Here is a 21,037-nt window from a genome sequence, read left to right on the forward strand (position 1 = left end):
GTCCTTCCCCAAGCCTGAGCAGAGTGGTCTGCTATCTTCCCATTGCTCCCAGCCTCTATTACAGAATCACTGCATTTTCTTAGCTGTCAGTGCTCCCTCTCACCACAGTGTATGCCCAACTCCTGGAGGTGGGAACTGCCCAGAACCCACTTTGCTAACCCCTGGGATCCCTTCCCCAGCAACTAGCATGGTGTCCAGAACCTGCTCAGTGAATACTTATTAAATCACCTCCCCACCCCCCACCCCCAATTTCCTTTTCTTTCTCGTATCTACTTGGATAGCAAATTACAACACTAAAACTTCAATGAGATGAATCATCAAATATTATGTGTCAGGCCAATAGGCAGGAACACAGAGTTGCCTTTAGCTGAGGGTGGGAACAAAGGCTACAAGAAACCACATTTGATGCTCAGCACGGCGAAGAGGAAGCAGAACAGGGTGGCACCAAATGGGTCTGAATTCAAATCTAATTTAGAATCTGCATGATACTCTGTGTCTTAGTCTGCTCAGGCTGCTATAACAGAATACCATAGACTGCATGGCTTATAAACAACAAAAAGTTATTTATCATAGTTCAGGAGTGTGGATTCAAGATTCCTGTACCCAGTTGCCCACAGATTTGGTGTCTGGTGGGGGCCCACTTCCTTATAGAAGGTCCCTTCTCGCTGTGTCCTCACATGGCAGAAAGGGCAAAGGAGCTGTCTGGGGTCTCTTTCATCAGGGCACTAATCCCATTCATGAGGGTCCTGCCCACATGACCTAACCACTTCCCAAAAGTGCCCAGCTCCTAATACCTTGGAAGTTGTGATGTCAACATATGAATTTTCAGGGGACACAAACATTCAGACCATAGTATTTTGTAAGTCTCTGCACCTCTTTAACTCTGCTTTACCATGTAAAACTAAGACTCTTAAGCCTAACTCCTGGGATTGTTAAGAAGATTCAATGAGCATGCACATATAACATCCTGCCCAGGCCTGGAATACAGTAGTCACTCAATAGATGTGGTGGCTTCCTTCCCTCCTTTCCTCAAATGAGGAAACCCAGCTAATTCCATCCTCCTGTAAGAAAAGGAAAAATATATATATGAAAAAAGAATTGTGCAATGTCAGGAAGAGAAAATGCATTTGTATAAAGACCCACTCCTGCTCATGTGGGTGTAACTGAATAATTCATATTTGCACCCAAGGCAATTAAATAGCCAAGCCCACAGACATCCATCTATGCTTAAGACATGGGAATTTATGTTAAATTTTTAGTATGCTTAAGATACATAATTCTAAAACTAAATAAGATTGAACCAATGATGAAAAGCATACCATTTTCTAGAAGTCAAGTTTTGAATGTTTTTCTTAACAAAGTATTAGTGTACCTCTGTGCATATGTGTGTGTGTATGTGTGTCTGTGTATGACTTGAACCATCTGCTCTGTTAAAAAAAGACATAACGAAAAGAAGTCCAATCGTAATTGGCAGTAAGAAAAATTGCATTCCTCTTGCCCTTTGCTCAGGCATAGAGCCATCAAAGTGTTATGCCATAAAATTTAATTTTTGAGTTTTGAATGATTTACAGTGGAGCAGAACTTATAAATCAGAACAGTAACCATTGCTATGAATACAGATGTATGTTTTCCTAAAATGTCTAAATGAAATACTTTGAAACACACTAAAAGACCTGCACAGTTCTCCAAAGGTAGCCATAATTGAAGTTAATCATGCTTATTTGGACAGAAAGAAACTTACTGACACCTACACACCTCCCCCTCCTTAAAACGAAGTGATCAAATAGTCATCATCTCTTCTTATGAAAGCAATTAATCATGGCAATATATCATACTATTACAGCTCAGTTTCTAGCCTTGTCTGCTAAGTTTGTAAATGTTTTCTAATATCTTTGAATGTGTCTTTACTCAGACACAATCCTTAAAATAGTTAGGATACCAAGAGCACCATTGCACGAATGGCAACAAAGAATCTCTCATTTTCTTTCACATCCTGGTATCCAAACCAGCTGCAATTCCTCTAAATTTTACCACTTCCATCCACCTCTCTATTCTGCACCTTCCTCACCTCTCACCCAACCACTGTGAGTGCCTCTAACTGCCTCTTGCCCGTGTTGTGGGGAGAGCACGGGAGTGGGCTGCACAGAATGTGAACGGAAATCATGGTACTCCCCTTCTTTGTCCTCTCCGGTGCCTCTGTATGGCACTTAGCATCAAAGCCAACCTCCTCACCTTGGCTGCCAGGGCCCTACCTGAGCCCAGCCTGCTCCCAGCCCTCACTGCCTTCCAATCTCTCCCCACTGATTTTTCCTATTTTGCAAACATGCCACTTTGTATGCATTCCATGATCCCAAATTTGTGAAAAATTTTAGATGGACAGATAGAGATGGATGAATTTATACATTACGTGCCAAAAATACAGGAAGAGTAAACACCAACTCATTAATGGCTTTTATGTCTACTGGATAGGGGTTACAGGTAATTTTACATTCTTCTCTATACTTGACTGTATTATACAACATTTTGGAGATGAACATATATTAATTCAATAGGTTCCATGGAGAAAAGACTTTGGATATATTCTGAAAGACTCCAAAGAGAAGAACTAGGACTTTTAGATGCAAACTTACAAGGGACACCAAGATTTGGGTCTTTAACTCTCTGTAGCACAGGGATATTCTAAGTTTCATTATCCCCAGAAGTCTTTCACAGTGGGTGACTAATCAAAAAACTCTAATTATAATTTTGATCATCCCTAGAAGTCTTTCACAATGACTGCCCACTCAAAAAAATATTGTTAAATAGCGATGCTCTTATCTTTCTCTCCCCAAATGTGGGCAAAGGGCACTTGGGGCCAGCGTGGACCGATGGACATAAAATATAGCTGCTGAAAACAGTGGTCAGAGTTAGGGAGAAAGTCTGAAATTACACGGGCTCTCAAGCATCTCAAAATACTAATAAACACTGCACTCGAATGTTTTCATCTTTCCAACTAGATTGTAAACTCTGTAAAGGCAGGGATCATATCTGCACATCTTATTTGTTCAACAAATATTTACTGAGTGCCTACGACATGCAAGCACTGTTTTAAGTGTTGAGAACACAGTAGTGAAGAAGAGAGACTTGGCCTCTGGCCTCGCGGGGTTGCATCCTAATGGGCAGAGAAGGAAAACAGACAAATTACAAGTGGTACTAGAGAGTGATGCGATACCAGAGAACTAAAATAGAGAACTGCAAAAGATGGGACGGCTCCTTTAAACAAGATGCCAAGAAACACTTCTAGGCGTCTACACTGGAGCCGAGACTGGAATGCTAAAACAGAGCCAGCCCCAGGACAAGGCAAGGAAGAGCCTTCCAGGAAGGGGGATGGCTGGGGCCAAAGCTCTGAGACAGGAGTGACGTTGAGGCGTGAAAAGAACAGGAATAAGGCCAGCATGACTGGAGCTCAGGGAGGAAGAGCACGAGTAGGACTGGTAGGAGACAAGACCAGAGACGTACAGGGGGCCAAATTATGGAAGGTCTTACTCCTCGTGGTAAGGAGCTGGGGTTTTTTTCTAAGTGCAATGAAAAACCACTGGGAGGTCTGAAACAGGGAAATAAAGTGGTCTGATCTAGGTTTTTAAAAACCCACTCTGGCTGCTGTGTGGGAAGTGGATTAGTGGACACAAGAAAAGACCATTTAGGAGGCTGTCACCAAAATCATGAGATCTTGGGATAGGATGGTAGCCTTAGAGAGGAGGGAAGGGAAAGCCTTCCAAGCTGGAGGTGGAATTGACCGAATCAGCAATGGACCTGGTGTAGAGATATTGAGAATAAGGAAAAACAGGGACCAGGGATGACTCCTAGGTTTGGAGCTTATTTGAAGGAAGGTTCCCAGCACCCAGCTCAGGTCCTGACACAGTGAGCACTTGGTGGTGACTGAGCAAATGAGTGGATTGATCCATGGATAAATGGATAGAGAGACTGTGAGAAGCAGAGCCTAGGGCAATTCTATGTGTGTGTGGTGGGGGTTGGGGGGGCAGCAGCCTCGTTCCTCACCTCCAGAGTCCTCGTCAGCTGTTCTGTAAGGGACGGTAGTAGGGAGGACACAACTTGAGAGCAAGTGGCATTCAATGAGCCATAGAGTCAGATGGACCCATGTTTAAGACTTAGCTCTGACTTTCACTCGCTGTCCTTGGTTCTTGTGTTACTTTGTTAGCTTTCCTGAGCCTCAGTTTTTTATCTGTAAAATGGGAATAATCACATGGATCTCATACTCCTCCCTCTGCTACATAGGGTGTGTGTGGCCACAGCCACTTAAGCACTCTGAGCCTCAATTTCCTCATCTGTAAGATGGAACATGTAACTACTACCACCTCACTCACAAGACAGTTGAGAAGTCCAAAAAAAAAAAAAAATGGGAACCAAAGTGTCACCCTCAGGACAGCACAGACAGGAGCACAGCTCCCTTGTCAACATCTGAGTCAGCAAAGCCAGGTAAGGGGAGGAGAATCCACCTGTAACCAAACCAACCTCCACGCTAGCCTGGAGCCAGCCACAAGCCCCTTTTCACCAAATCCTATATGGCCATTATTGCTGACTGTCAGCGTTCTAACAAGGGCAGAGGCATATTCTGCGGATGCCTGTCGGAATGTGAAGAGAAAAGGTTTAAAGACACCAGAAAGGAGAGGTCTGAGAGCCCCCACGCGGTGTTCAGAGCAGCCTGTGCTCTTCACTGCATTATGGCACTCCAGTACTAATTGAGGATGACGGGTTGGATAAATGTATTTATAGCTGCAAAACCCAGAGCTTTCTGGCTTGTGCCCCATCCTGCTCTAACTACCCTACACCTGAGGCCCACTGGGCAGGCAGGCAGGCGGGGAAGGGAGGTACCAGAGAGCATCAAGGATCAGATATAAATCCCATCCAGACTTCCTTTTCTAAACCCAGGAAATACCAGTCAATTTATATCTCATCATCTTAACCCTGCAGGTCTGGTTAATGGCTTGACCCATGTATTCTTTCTTTTTCCAAAATCTTGTCCCGTTCCCTCTTAACTTGATTTACTCTACTTACTCCAGCTGCTGACTTTGGCAGGTTTTCCAGCTCTCCACCGACCACTGCATGCGGGCATCATCCTGAATGACTTCCACTGCAGCAGCGGTGCAATTGCTCTCCTACAAGCTCGAGAAAGTGCCCACTCTCATAACTTGGGCTGGAAAAACACCTTCCCCCAGGCCCACCCCTTTTCACTTTCAACACCCAGGCACACTTTGGGGCGCAGCATGAAAGGCCAGGCTAAAAGGGACTTGTATTTTTACACCGTATTTGAGTTAGCTGTTTTATCTGGACGTGAACCTGAGCAGGGAAATGAGGGGGAGAGAGAGGGGCTTTATGAACTCAAAACCAAAATAGACCATTTAAGCAAGGCTGAGTGAAGTCACCGAATGTGCCGTGGAAAATACTTTCAAGGCATTTTATAAATTTTGCACCCAAAAAACTGCCTTGGCCAAATTGGACTAACAGCTTTCAGATACTCAAATCCTCCATTTTTCCATGATTTTCCTTATGGCTTAGGGACTTAAGAAAACAACGAGAACGTGTCCTGAAAAGTTACATGTTACATGAGCACATCATATAAGCTCACTTTCCTACAAATGAGCCACAAAAACTACAGGCTCTGCAAAAGTTACCTTCTCGGAATTCTCTCTCCTCCTTCTTCTTCCTCTCCTTTCTCCTCTCACTATCCCTGCTAACACTGATTAACCATATCACCACTGGCATCAGCCCCTGAGACTCTGGTTCTACCCATGCTTCTCTGGTGGCCCCACTGTTAAGCTAGACACCAAACTCAGCTTGCTTAGTGGTTTCCACAAGAAATCTGCCAACACAAAAATGTCATGAGTGTGATAGATTAGGCTGAATTTGCTGTGTCTATGCAGCCTGTCTCCTTTCTCACACTCCCTTGATGGAGGACAATGCCCCTTGTGTCTTACATATGTGTCCTCTCTCCAAGTCTTCATACCTTTCTGGTAAAACCAACCCCTGTTCTTCCTCAGCCCTCCATTTTCAGCTCTTCCCATCTAAGTCCTACCCCCTTGCAAGGCCTGGCTCGATACCACCTCTCTCAAGACTGTTCCCATCTCTGACTTTCTGAGCATTTCATCTGCTTCCCTCCCACCAAACTTGGCTCCTTTCCATCTTGGCTGAGACTGCTGGTTCATCCCAACTGAGCATCCTAGCTCCGGGACTTGCTAGCTACATGATCTTAGACAAACAAACTCTCTGAGCCTTGGTTTCTTCCACTGCAAAATACAAATAATATTTGTCTCATTGAGTTGTACAGAAAATAAATATGAAAGTGCATGTGAAGCTCTTAATACAGTGACCACTACATTCTAAGGTTCAGTAAACATAACCTGTTGGTTTATTTATTGTTGAGTCATATAAATACTCCAGTCTAACCATATCACAAGCTATATGGCTATACCATATGACATTAAGAAGCTTGATATATATCCTACATCACAAGCTTCTTAAAATCAAGATTAATATATAATCTGGCTTTGTATTTCTCACCATCCTGGCTAGAAATAACTGGCACATGTATGTGCCAAGTGCTGTGCTTGTTACTTTATACAGTTGTCCCTTGGTATCCATGGGGGACTGGTTCCAGGACCTCCCTCAGATACCAAAATCCACGGAAGCTCAAGTCTCTCATATAAAATGGCATAGTATTTGTATGTAACCTACACACATCCTCTTGTATACTTTAAATCAACTCTATATTCTGTATAATACCTAACATAATGCAAATGCTGTACAAATAGTTGTTATACTGTATTGTTTAGGGAATAACAACAAGGGAAAAAGTAAGTCTGTACATGTTCAGCACAGATGAAATTTTTTTATATTTTCTACCTGTGGTGGGTTGAATCCACGGACGCAGAACTCACTGACATGGAGGGCACAGTGTCTATGTTTGTAATGGTCAGTTTTAGATGTCAACTTGGCTAAGCTATAGTACCAAAACAGTCGATCAAAACTAAGCTGGATGTTTCTGTGAATGTATTTTGTGGATGTGATTAACCTCTACAATCAGTTGGCCTTAAATAAAAAAGATTATCCTAAAAAAATCTGGATAGGCCTAATTCAGTCGGTTGAAAAGTCTTAAGAAAAGATCTGAGACTTCCCGGAAGAAGCATTCCACCCGTGGACGGCAGTATCGTCGCCTGCCTGGGAGTCCCAGCATGTCCTCCCTGATGGCCACACTGTGGATTTCAGACTTGCCTAGCCAGACCCCACAATGCCATAAGCCAATTCTGGGCAATAAATCTCTCTCTCTCAACATATTGATGCAAGAGTGTTTATACACATATACATACATATAGAGGGAGAAATAGAAAATATATTTGCGTATATACACATCTTCTACTGGTTATGCTTCTCTGGTGGAACCCTGACTGATACATTGTTAACACTGGTATATAACTGGTATTATACTAGTATCAGTATCAGTGTGTGATGGTTAATTTTATGTGTCAACTTGACTGGGTCACAATGTCCAGGTGTGTGGTAAAACACTATTCTGGATGTTTTGTTTCCATAAGGGTGTTTTTGGATGATATTGACATCTGAATTGGTGAACTTTGAGTAACGTAGATTGCTTCTATTATGCAGGCGGGCCTCATCCAATCAGTTGAAGTCCTAAATAGAACAAAAGACTGACCTCCTTCCAGTAAGAGGGAATATTGCCTGCAAATGGCCTTTGGACTTGAACTGTAGTTTTAGACCTTCCCTTGGTCTCCAGCCTTCTGGCCCACTGTGAAGATTTTAAACTTGCCAGTCTCCATAATTACATGAGCCAATTCCTTAAAATAACTCTTTTTCCCTAAATATACACATTCTATTGGTTCTGCTTCTCTGAAGAACCCTGACTAATACACAGTGTTAGAACAGGTGTTGCTATTGGAATTGTTATTACCATTGGCCACGGAATCAGGATTGGCACAAGTATCAGCACTGGTATCAGTGTTAGCATTAATATATGTAGTGCTTTAGCATTAGTATTTACATTATTCAGATTAAGATTAGGATTGACATCTTATTTTATACCTGACGCTAGCTAGTGTCTGAGGGGAATGTCTTTGAAACCTGAATTCTAATCATGATCTGTGAAATACAAATGTCCTTCCCGCTTCCCCATCCTGTCTCCCAAGCCCAGGGGCTAACACCTGGAAGGCATTCAATAAATACTTATCCAGCCAAAGTGGAGCAAACTGGAAGATGTGCAACATCCAATTTCCTTATAGTAGGGAAATGTACAGAGAAAGACACTTCAGGGATTTTCCTTCAAACTGAGCATTTTCATGAGTCCAAAGAAAGTCCATTAAAATAGTTTCCACTGGAGCAAAGAAAAGTCCATGAAGCCAGAACACATTATAGATGAGAGTCATCACACATATGTGCTATAGGTCAAGTATTAAAAGGATAAATGTTCTATGCAGGAAATGTCTGAAATATACATGCCATGAATTGGTTTCCTGGTAGGTAGATGACAGTCATCAGCCTGAAGTGTGACTGTTTTCACCCAGCAGCAAGTAGCCACAGGAGAACCTTCTGTGATAACAGAGACAGATAACTCTGTCCGTCTTAAGTCTCCTTTTCTTAGTCTGGGGTCTTTTGACTCATAAATTCCCCCCTTGTGTCAACAATGCTTATGTGAATGTTTAATTTATTATATGCTATCTGATGGCCCAAGAGGAAACATTAGGATGAGTTTTTTTCATGAAATAACTATGTCCCAACTATCAAATTAAGTTGAAAATGCAATGTACAGACAAATAAACTATGTCATGATTGATGTTAGCCCTGGTCATTGACAAATGTATCTTTCTCCCAGAGAAAAGGAAGGTAAGAAAGGGGAAACCAAAGGCTCTGAAGCACATTTTATGCATTAAGTACTCAGTGAAGTGCTTTCATGCAATTAATGTGATTTTCCCCTTCTCTTACTCCATTCAGAGGACTATTACGTGGTTCACGTATAGCTCCTCCACCAAGAATATCACTCTCCTCAGCTCTCATTTCTTTATTTAGAAGACACAGATTTTTGAGGAGTCAGGCTATGATTTTAAACCATGGAGGGCCCTCAAAAATCATCTGAAATTAGAGTTGCAAGATATGCAAATAAAAATGCAAATCTGAATTTCAGTAAACAATGAATAATTTTCGATATATACCCCATGAAATATTTGAGACCAATTCACATTAAAAAATTATTCATTGTCTATCTTGAAATGCAAATTTAGCTGGACCATTCTGTGTTTCATCTGGAAACTCTACCTGAAATGTCTTACCTTTGTCTCTCCCTGTCCCCCCAGGAATTCTACCTTAATTGCTATAAAACCCTCTGCCCACACACCTATGCATGCCTGCACACACACACACACACACACACACACACACACACACACTCTTTCATTCTTTTTTTCTTCCTGACCTCTTCTTCCTGCCCTTTCGGGTACCCCGTACCTACTTTGAGCACCTGCTAACAGTCAACATCTGTGGGGCAGGATACCCATTAAGACAATTAGCATTTTGTTGCTGCTGCTTGAAATATTCAGAAAGAATGAACACTGTTTGCGCTTTGGTCTTTGCACTTTTCCCTCTCTCTCCAAGGTCAGTCGAGCCTTTGTATCTCTTAACACCAGGGGCCAGACCTAATTCAGAAAGTGCTTGCAGATCCTGAGGTCCCTTCCAGCTTCTGTAAAAATCTTCACTTCAGACAGGGCAGCCAGTTTTAGGGGGGTGGGGTTGGGTGCGGGGGCATTGAAACAATGGGACAGGAGGAGGGGCCCGGATACCAGAAAGAAATTATTATTGAAAAAGCCTCCTTAGTAGTCTCCCTGCTTCAGCTTCTGTGCCCCCCACCTTTTAAAATGGGAATCAGAGCACATCAGTCCTCAGTCCAGAAGCCTCTTGTGGCTTCCACCTCCCTCCAAATAAAAGGTGGGATTTGATCTGCCCCAGGACCCCCATCTTAGTCCAAGCCAGGCCCCTGGCTCTTCCTGGCACACACCTGGCACACACCTGGCGCACACCCGGCGCACACCTGGCACATACCCGGCACACCCGGCGTGCTGTTTCAGCCTGTGGCATCTGCACATCCTCCCTCTGCCTGAGAGTCTCTTTGTCCGGATACCCACTGGTTGCTTTATCGCCTAATTTCTGCCTTTGGGCCAAACGTGAGGCCCACCCTGAACTCTGCCAACATCCTCATCCCCCTTCCCTACTTTGTTTTCTCTGTAGCAACAAACTCTTCTTGATTTTAATACAATTCACTTACTTGTTTTATCTATTACCTGTCTCCCTGACTTCCTGCCACTGAGTGCCCTGAGTGCTGGAGTTCCTGTTTGTTACACTTCCCTAACCCCATGAAGGGTGATGCCTGGCTTATAATAGGTGCTCAATAAATATTGGAGGGATGGAGGAGCAGAGGGAGGGAGGGAGGCAGCAGCACAGAGATCTGAAGACCAACGAGAGCATAAAGCTCCCTTCTTTGCAGTCCTAAGGGAGATGGCAGGACCTTTGAGAGACAGGGCTCTCTGGACACAGGTGTATTCAGAACTGAGCCAACTCCTATGCCTAAGTGTGGCACTGAATCAGTAATGTCTCCTTGGGTGCAGGGACCATGTGGCCCACTAACTAGGTCTCACAAAACTATGCCCACCAGAGATGACACCTGGAATGTTATTAAAATTCTAAAGAAGAGGAAGCAGAAACCCAATAGTCACTGACTGAAACTGAATTTCCTACCAGCATGTGAGATGGGAACTTGGAGTCAAATTCAGACTGATTTAGAAAAGCTAAAGGTATTTCTTGCAAAACCAATTCGTAAAGTTTGTGGCAGCTAAATTATGAACCTGTTAAAAATACTATGACCATATAAACTGTAAAAGAAAGTAGTCTAGTCCTGATGCCCGACTTGCTGGTGGAGGAACCCTGGACAAGTCACCTCTCAGAGCACGCCTGTAAAATCAGTCACCTGTAAAATCAGTCAGAATGTGCTTGGTTATGCTGCAGTAACAAATAATCCCCAACCCTCCATGTCCTGAAATAACAATGAGGTGTTTCTTGGTCACTTTAATGTCCACCATGGGTCACATAGGGATGTTTATTCCTCATGTTGTTGGATCACAAGCTGACAGGGAAGCCTCCTCCTATACATTTCTGGTGGCTATACCAGAGGGAATGAGAGCTATAGAGGTCCTCTAGGTAGCAATCAAGTGCCCTGCCCCAAAAGGGACACATGCTACTTTGGCTCGTACTTCATGGCCAGAAAGAGTCGTGGACAATAGGGGATCAGAAAGTGCCATAATACCACGTGCCCAGAAGAGAAAAACCAGAAAATACTTGGAAACACATACCATAGAATACCACAGGGTAGGTGTAAGGGTGCAATGGGTAATACACATAAACTGCTTTTCACAGTGCCTGGCACAGGAAATGCACACAATTAATGAAAACTACCATTAGATATTATTGGATCCTGAGAGTTTGGGGGGGGGTAGGCAGGCAGAGATGAGAGTCATTCTGTGCCCAATCCTTAGCTCAGTGCCTAACAGGCATTTCTCTAATAAATGATGATTGAATTCACTGAACGCTTAACTATATTCCAGACAATAGATAGCCCTTGCTCTCAAAAAGCTCATGGGGGAAAGGAACATAAACATCCCTATCAGCAGAGTTCCCCTTCCATGCTTACCCAAGCCTACACCTTCTATGTTCTCGGAAACTGCTCTCCCAGACCTGAGGGATACAGAAGTGAAACCAACGGAAGTCCTTCCCCTCAGTGAAATCACATTCTAAGGGACGGTGAGGGAGCAGACGGTAAACACTCATGCAAATACATAAGATCATTTCCTGACTTTGTGTTGACAAGTGCCGGTGCTGTGAGGATGATGTGGTGTTGTGCAGGAGGGACGAGTCTCTGGGGATGGGGGAGGCAGTGCCTCAGCTCACACAGTCAGGGAGGCCTAAGGGGTAACTCAGTGGTGAGAGGAGATTGCCATGGGAAGGTCTGGTGAGCCAGGAAAGACAGACAGCCAGAGACTGCAAGACGTCTGTGTTTAAGAATCAGACGCTAAGTCTATGTGACTGAATTCTAGTGTAAGGGGGAGACAGAGGACGCAGGAATCAAAGAGACAGGCACGGTCCAGTGAGCCAGGAGAAGGAATTGAGATTTCATATGAACTGCAGCAGAGAGCAAGTACAGAGTGGGTGGGGTACTTTTTGGGAAACAATCAATAGCGCTTTAGCCAAGATAGGTTTGAGATGCCTATAAAACATCCAGCAGAGTCATCAAACAATAGTTGGAAGCCAAATCTACAGTTCAAAGGAGAATGCAGAACAGAAATACATAGCTGAGAGTTATTAACACATGAAGTCAGAATAAAATGTCTTTTCGGAGAATCATGACTGGCCTCCCTGCAGCACAGACTGGCCAAAACAGTCAGTGTCGCTTAAGTCAAATAATTAAAGAGATGTTGCAGTGGAGACGAGTTCTCTTGGGCATGTCACGGCCAAATCAGACACTTTACTGTTCCAAACTAGTAAATGCAGAACTTGTGAGCAGAGACTTAAAAGATGGTGAATTTGGTCTTACGATGAAGATACACGAATTTCAAAAAAGGAAAATTTGGTAAGCTAAATTGTATCGATCAGGATAGGCTAGGTTCTGTTGTAATAACAACCAGCGCTTCAATGTAAGTGATGTAATGCAGCAGAGATGTATTTTTTGATCACACTACATGTCCATCAAGGGTCAGCAGAGGGCTTTCCTCATTAGAGTCACCCTGGGAACCAGGCTAATGGAGCAGCCACTTCCTCAAGTGTAGCCAATTAGCAAGGAAGAGAGCCTGGGAGGGTCTTACACAGCCATTGAATATTCCAGCCCAGAAGGGATACAATCCCTTTGGCTCACAACCCACAAGGTCCTCCCCATCCACAAGGGGATCAGGAAGCATAGTCCCACCATGTGCCTGTTTCCCAGCATCTCTGCCTCTTGCCACCATCATTTTACTGCAGATAACCCTCAAAACTTTCAGGATTGGGCAACTGGGAGAAATAATTCACGAATATATAATCCATGATATCATGCAATTATCACAACAAACTTACCAGCTAGTTTCTATCCTTCCCATTTTGCAGATGTGGAAACGGAGGCAGAGAGACATTCAGGAGCACACTGAAGTTCCCAAAACTAGTAGAGGGAAGAGCCAAGATTTCAGGCCAGGCACAAATCCAACACCATTCTTATTCTTTCCACCACACCAGACTGCCATTTACGACCACCTACTTTCTCTTTAATACGAGTTGGCATTTTCATCATAGCCAAACCAAAGAGAGAGAGAGAGAGAGAGAGAGAGAGAGAGAGTGAGAAAGAAAGGGAACTTTTTGTTTGAATACTATTTAATATATTTGAATCAGAGAAAAAAATTAAATGTAGCAAAGTTTGAATTGGCTTAATTTTCTTTGGTCATCTTTGTCTTCTGTGAGGGGACAAAGAAAAGAAGGAGAATAAACACAGGGCAGATAAGAGACCACTAATATCACTGGGGAAGCTTGTGCTCATTTGTAAAGATCCTGCAGGGATTCCCACATGTGTAGGCCCAGTCTGAAACTCGTGTTTCATAGAGTTGATTTCTTATGAACCATAAAACAGTTTTCGCTTATCCCTAGTGCTATTTGTAGAAATATGTATCAGAGAGATCAGAAAATGATTGTATATTCTCTTTTCAAACGGCCCCAACAAGAAGTCTGTTACGTGTCTGGGTTAGGGCGGCATACAGGGCAATGTTTCACGTTCCTGTCAGCTGGGACGACCTCCATGCAAAGCTTTGCCCAAGTTTAGCTTTCGGCTAGAACATAGCGGTAACCATGTTGTTTCAGGGATCTGATTTAAACTTTCTATAAATTCAATGCACTGAATTCAGTTTGTCATATTTATTTGTGAAACGTTTTCTGACACCTCTTTACAATTAATCTATACCCCCAAGTACAACCTGAACCCTGAGAGACAAGTCTGAACCACTTGACCTGAGCTGCCCGTGCAGCTAGCTAGCATAAAGAGGCTCCATTTCTCAAGGCTCCCAGATGCCAAGTTCTAAAACAGAAGCCCCCAATTAGGGAAAATCCCCAGCCAAAACAGAACAGAAAGTAGAAAAGACAAACATTGAGCTATAAACCTATAGCTCATAAACAGCTTAAACTGCTTTTCTCTTATTTCCCAGCCCCTTAACTCCAATTGCCTGGATTGGAGTCCTCACCAAAGAACTATCTTTCCTTTATGAGATGTACCTATCAGGTATTTGAGCACAGAAATTTTACAATATGAGGGATAACTCATAATCTCTCCCCAACAGCAGGACTAAACTGAGATCAAATCTGAAGAGTACAGGCAAGTCATCTTATATTAGAAAGGAAGGGAACCTCAGCTCCTTGCCTTACAAAGGGGACGCTGGAGCCCAGGGAGATGAAATGATGTGCTGGAGGTATTTTGCTTGGCTTTCTCATAACACAAAGGCAGGCCTGAATCCAAGCCCTTCTAGAGAGTTAAAGTGACCCACTTCAGGAAAGAGCTTCAGGTTGAAGGTCAGCTCTCAGTTGTGACTGATTAACATGCGGCTTTGGATGGTTCCCAACTCTCAGAGGCTAGGTCTTCTCATCTGTAAAATGGGGATGGTAATATTTCCTCCACAAAACTAGTTGGGGTCATGAGAGGAGATGATGCTTCTACATTGCACTCCTCATATTTCTGACATTCTCATTGCATGGAAGTGTGACATATAGCTGTCTGCCTGTGAGTCTATCTGCCTGACTAGACCAAGACGATTTCAGAGAAAGGCCCCTACCTGGTTCTTCTTTGTGTTCCTGCACCTGGCACAGGTGCAGTCAAATATTTGATGAATTAATCAATTAAAGGACATATGTAAATTGTCCAGGACAGTGTTTGATACTTAGAAGTCACTTTATATAAATTCTCAGTTTTTCTTCAATTCTAGTTTAAGACTTGCTGCCCTTTTCACTATATTATTCTACCCCAGATGCCCAGCGGTAGAACAGAATTCTAACTACATAATCAATGGGAGACTATCTTAACAGTGTGAGAATAAGTTTATATTTAGGCTACAATCAAATAAACATTTAAAATAGATAAATCTAGCATGTTCTTTTAATTTAGTAACATATATTCAAAATAAATCAATCTAACTTATGTATTTTTAAATTAAGTAACATTTATTCCTATCTTAGCAGTAACAAATGACCATTGTGGACCTCACACTCATCCCCACCATGGGCTATTTCCTGCCACAGCTCTCCCTGTCTGGAAGTTCATTTCTGCCCCTCCTTCAATTGAGCTCCAACACCACTGAAAGACGCCAGCTATGTGGCCACCTAAGTGACATCCTCCAGGTCAGGAAGACTTTCTCTGAATCTCTAGAAGGATCTTAGTTTATACTCCACAATCTTCCAGGTCTTTTTACATTTGTTGTGCATTTCTTTGACCCCTACTCAAGTCATTTCACATAGTTCTCACCTGTCAAACTAGCTTCTAACTTTCTTCAGGCCAAGAAAGTTTCCACCTTTCCTTTTTTGCACCAACAGGGCTCAGAATAATGAAGATGTTCCATCCAATAAAACAGCTCTGATCAATCGGTAGGGGCTGCCTCGGGCTCCAGAATGAAAGAATTCAGGATTAGCAGAAAAGTGCAGTGATGGATTAGCAATGTCTGTTGTGAAAACAGAACTAGAGAGGGGTGAAATTGTCCTGACTCACCCTAAATGTTAGTTAGGCTAGAACTGAATACATGGTTTGCGAACCAAGCAATAAATATAGGCTTACTATAGCCTCCAAGTCTAGGAGTCAGTCAGCCCTCATGGACACACACACAGAGTGGCCTCAGAATTAATGTAGCCTGCAAAAGGATGATCCAGAAATTAAATCCCCTATTTTAAAGATTAAGAAACTGAGATGGAGAACCCTGACATCGTTGGCCAACGTGCATTCAGATGGAACTGAGGGTCAAGAATGTAACCCAATCATTGTCATTGTCCTTTAGCAACCAAGTTTAAAGCAAAAGCCAAAAGGAAGGAGAAGATATCTAGTGGAATCAGTAGCAACTGGTCTTTATCTGGTTAACTGTGTAAAAAATTGGGAGTTTAAAAAATCACGAGGAATTTTTTTCTTCAGAGCAACATGGCAAGAATATCAATTGGGAGAATCAAAGCCCTCTGAGCTTCTCCTCTTACCACGCTGGTATTCTAGCAGATTTCCCTCTTCGTCGCCACCATGAATGCCTTGGTCAGCTTCCCACCAAAAAAAAAAATAAGCAGGGAGGGAAAAAAATCAGGAAAAAGAAGTGCATGGCTGTTCAAGCAGAAATTTAAGCTGCCGTGAGTGTGTGCTAAGTGAGTGATCGCAGTGACGGGTGCCGTGATCCGAGCCGGCCATGCCTCACAGCTCCATCGCGGACCCAGGGGCGAGCAGGGGCTTCACACATCCAGCCCGAAGTGCGGGGTGCTTCATCTCTGGGTGAGACATTTGGTCTCCTGGTCTCCTGAAAATGAAGTGCTCGCTCTCAGGGGAGCCTCGCTTGGCCCTGCCTGTAACCACATACACACATATTTCATTCCTGGTGTTGCTGGTGCAACACGTTATACTTGAACTGTGAGTAACTGAAATTTGTACCACTAGATTTAAAATGAATGATTTCTTAAAAAAGAAATAACTCCAAAGAAGAAATGTCCTAAATGAAGGCACTTCTAAATATTCCTCGATTCTCCTTTTTCTCCTAAGGACATATGGGATTAACTCTAGTTAGGGGGGTTAGCCAAGATGCCCACCAATGGATTACTTAAAATGAATCATAACTATCATTTATTGGTCACAGTCCCAGGCAGTGAACCAGGAAATTTATGAACACTCTTTCCTTTAAGCTTCATAGCAATCCCATGAGATGATTCTTATTACCTCCATCTTACAGGTAAGGAAACAGACTCAGAGAAGTGAGGGACCTGTCCAAGGTCACACATCAGGATCAGACTAGAATAAGCAGCTGAGTGCAAAGTTTAAGGAGGTGCTCACTCTTAGGTTTGTTCAAATGAAGGGTCATCACCTGAGCGTAACGTGAACAACACCTTAAAATTTACATTGTAAGAATCTCTCTTGCCTCACGTCAGTCCCACTCACGTGGCACAGCAGTAGTAGAGCTGAAACCCAGACTCAGATCCACCTGATTCCAAAGACCTTGACACACATCCATCCTCTTACAGGGACAAGCAACTCTGCCCAGGATACTTTGCTCCAAAAGATAAGTCTCTGTGCAAGTGTCCTTGAGACCTAAGACCACTGAGGGACTGCTTCAGCCACAGGAACCCAGTAGACTGGCATGTGTGTGTGGCAGGTCGATATCTTCACACATGCCTACATACACACACACACACACACACACATACACACACGCACATGCACATGCATGCACACACACCGTCACCAAAGGCCTTCCCTTGCTATAAGAGAAACAACTGTCAATCACGTTGGGCCTCATAGGGTAACCCAGTATCCCAATAGGAAAAACTATGTTTGTAACTGTCTACAATATGAAATGGGAGACCAAAAGAAATCTGTTCTCTCTATTTTAGACCTAAGTTATTGATCAATTTGTTCTGGGACAGAGAATATAGTGCACATTTTACATCAGTGTAAAAACCAAAACCAAAGTTATGATTGAATATCATGCCAAACTTCCCAGCCTCAGCTCTACCCTGCTCCTGGCTTAAGCCATAAAACTTCTAATTGGTCACCAGGGGTAGAATAAAACACATTACTGCAGAGCGGTAAGGTTGACTGCCATGAAGCTCAGCATCATTTCTGTGGGCCAGAGAAGGGAGAATAGCTTAGGCTTTTGCCTTGTAGAAAGCACTCTTCCCCTGACTTGTTGAGTGGAGGGGATGGGCAATGGGGATTTGTGGGAATTCTACTAATACAATGTCTGCATTCGTCAAAATTACTCCAATTATGAGAGGCATTACCTCAAATGGTTCTTTTCCCTTGCCAGCCATAATTTCCCATTGTAATTTCCATTTTCATCTGAAAAGCATTATTACCAAAAATAAAATTATATATTTATTCTGAAAATGGGTTGATGCCAGATGTCAGACCTTCTGCCTGGCCTATTGGTCCTAATGGAGTTGGTCTAATACACATTTGTCAGAGATACTACCTCTTCTGAAGATGGTAAAGGGTGGTGGGAAGATACACCATGTGATACACCACACCGTGGAGAAAGATTTCTAACAGTGAAATGTCAAAGATATAGCCTGGCAAAACTGACAGAAAAGTGACATTTACATTTTACTGCTGTTTTAAGCTCAGTCTAAGGGAACATGAAATTATGGTATTTCAATTAGGGTTTCCCAAGTATCATATAATATTTCCATCTTCTGCAGCAAAGGGACAGGGAATGGTGGAACTTGCATAGTGTGTAAGGTGATGTTTTGTCACTTTAATTATTAAAGATTCATTTGACCTACAAAGCTTCTGGGCATCACCTGGAAACTGGTTAAAAATGCAGACTCTTGGTCCCTGTTTCAAACCAACTGAATCAGAGACTGCATTTTAACAAGATCCCCAGGTGACTCGTGTGCATGTTAAAGTCTGGGAAGTGCTGTATTAACTCTAAAGTTAGGAATGAAAAGTGGAGAAATAATAAAAATAACAATCATCGTCATCGTAGTTCATGGTGTGCTTGTGCTAAGCAGTGCTATGTTCTTTTCCACATATTGTCATGGAATCTTTATAGTTATCCTGAAAGGAAGGCATTATTATCTCCACTTTACAGATGAGAAAGTTGACCCTCAGGAAAGTTAAATAATTTATCAAAAGTCACTATTTAATAGATGACTGAGCCAAGATTACCAAAACCAACATCTTAACCTCCTAAGTCATAGTGCCTTTCAGTGTGCTTTGAAAGGCACTTGTGATAAAGAATCCATAAACTGGTGTTACTTAGATTTGGTGATGTGAATCTGGGGCCTATGAACAAAATACCATCACCATATCTCTTTATAGTTTCAAAATCTTTTCTGTGTGGAAGAAAACCTCTTCAAAACCTCACGAGATGTGGATACTCTTAATACTTGAAAAAAAGAAAGAAAGAAAAAATTGCCTATATTCTCCCAAAATCCCAGGCCATAAATGTAATCAAGATATTATAAACCATTAAATAAAACATGAGCGCAGAAAAGTGACTTTAATGTATCAATCCACAGAAAATTATCATTTGTATAAATTATTAAACAGCTATATCAGAATTAGTATCATCAGAACTGACAAACTCTCAATAACAAAAATCTCTTGCCCTTAGCCTCAGACCATGCGCTCCTTGGGGACAGTGAAGGTATCTGTTTCATTTTGTACCCCTAGTTTCCAAACCAGAGCATGTAGCACCCAGCACACGGCTAGTGTCCAATAGATATTTTTGTTGAATAATGAGAGAATGAATAAACTGCATGCTTTTTCAGTTACTAAGCACTCATTTATTCAACAAATATTTATTTGCTAAAAAGCTGAAGCAACAAACTGAGACATTGTGTTAGGTATAAGAAAAACAAAAGTGAATGACACTATTCCTAAGCTTAACTTTATACTTTTTGTAGTACTCAGAGTAGCATAGGTTTGGGGTCATCCTACGCCTGTTACTATAGCAACCCTACAGGTCTATTTCATCATCCATAGAATGGGGGGAAATATTTCTTAGGGTCCTTGTGAGGAGTAAGACAATGTAGATAAAATGGCAAATATATGCTTGTCATGTGATATAAGCCCAATAAACAGTAGCTATTCTCACTGATACCATATGTTCATCATAAAAGATTTTTAATCTTTTAACTCTTTGCAAAAATGGATGTAAGTCAAAATGATCTACAAATCCAATGCAATCCCCACCAAAATTTTAATGACATTTTTCACAGATATAGAAAAAAGAAATTAACATTTGTCTAGAACCATAAAAGACCCCAAATAACCAAAGCAATATTGAGAGGGGGGAAAAAAAAAAGCAAAGCTGAAGGCATCACAATCCGGGATCTTAAAATCTACTACAAAGCTGTAATAATCAAAACAACATATTATTGGCAGAAAAATAAGATATATAGAACAATGGAACAGCATAGAAAGCCCAGAAATAAATCCACAAATTTATGGTCAACTGATTTTTGACAAAGATGTCAAGAACACATAATGGGGAAAGGGCAGTGTCTTCAATAAATTGTGTTGAGAAAACTGGACATCCACATATAGAACAGTAAAACTGGACCCATATCTTACCCCATATACAAAAATTAACTCAAAATTGATTAAAGACATAAGACCTGAAACTGTAAAACTATTAGAAGAAATATAGGAAAAAATCTTTATGACATTGGTCTTGACAAATACGTTTTGGAATACGACCCCAAAAGCACAGGTAACAAAAGCAATAATGGACAAATGAGAGTACATCAAACTAAAAATCTGAAGGAAACAATCAACAGAATAAAGAGACAACTTACAGAATGGGAGAAAATATTTGTCAACCATACATCTGATAAGGGGTTAATATCCAAAATATATAAGGAACTCAAACACCTCGATAGTAAGAAAACAAATAACCCAATTAAAAAGTGGACAAAGGACCTGAATAGACACTACTCAAAAAAAGACATACAAATGGCCAACAGGTATATGAAAAATGTTCAACATCACTAATCATCAGGGAAATGAAAACTAAAAGTACAATGTGATGCGACCTCATACCTATTATTAATAGAAGGGCTTTTATCAAAAAGACAAAAGATATGTGTTGGTGAAGATGTGAAATAAAGGGATTCCTTATACACTGTTGGTGAATATAAATACAGCCATTGTGGAAAAAATATGGGATGCTCCTCAAAATACAAAAAATAGAACTACCATAAGATCCAGCAATCCTGCTTCTGAGTGTATATCCAAAGGAAA

The sequence above is a fragment of the Lemur catta genome, chromosome 4 (assembly GCF_020740605.2).
Source record: "Lemur catta isolate mLemCat1 chromosome 4, mLemCat1.pri, whole genome shotgun sequence".
NCBI classification, from domain to species: Eukaryota; Metazoa; Chordata; class Mammalia; order Primates; family Lemuridae; genus Lemur; species Lemur catta.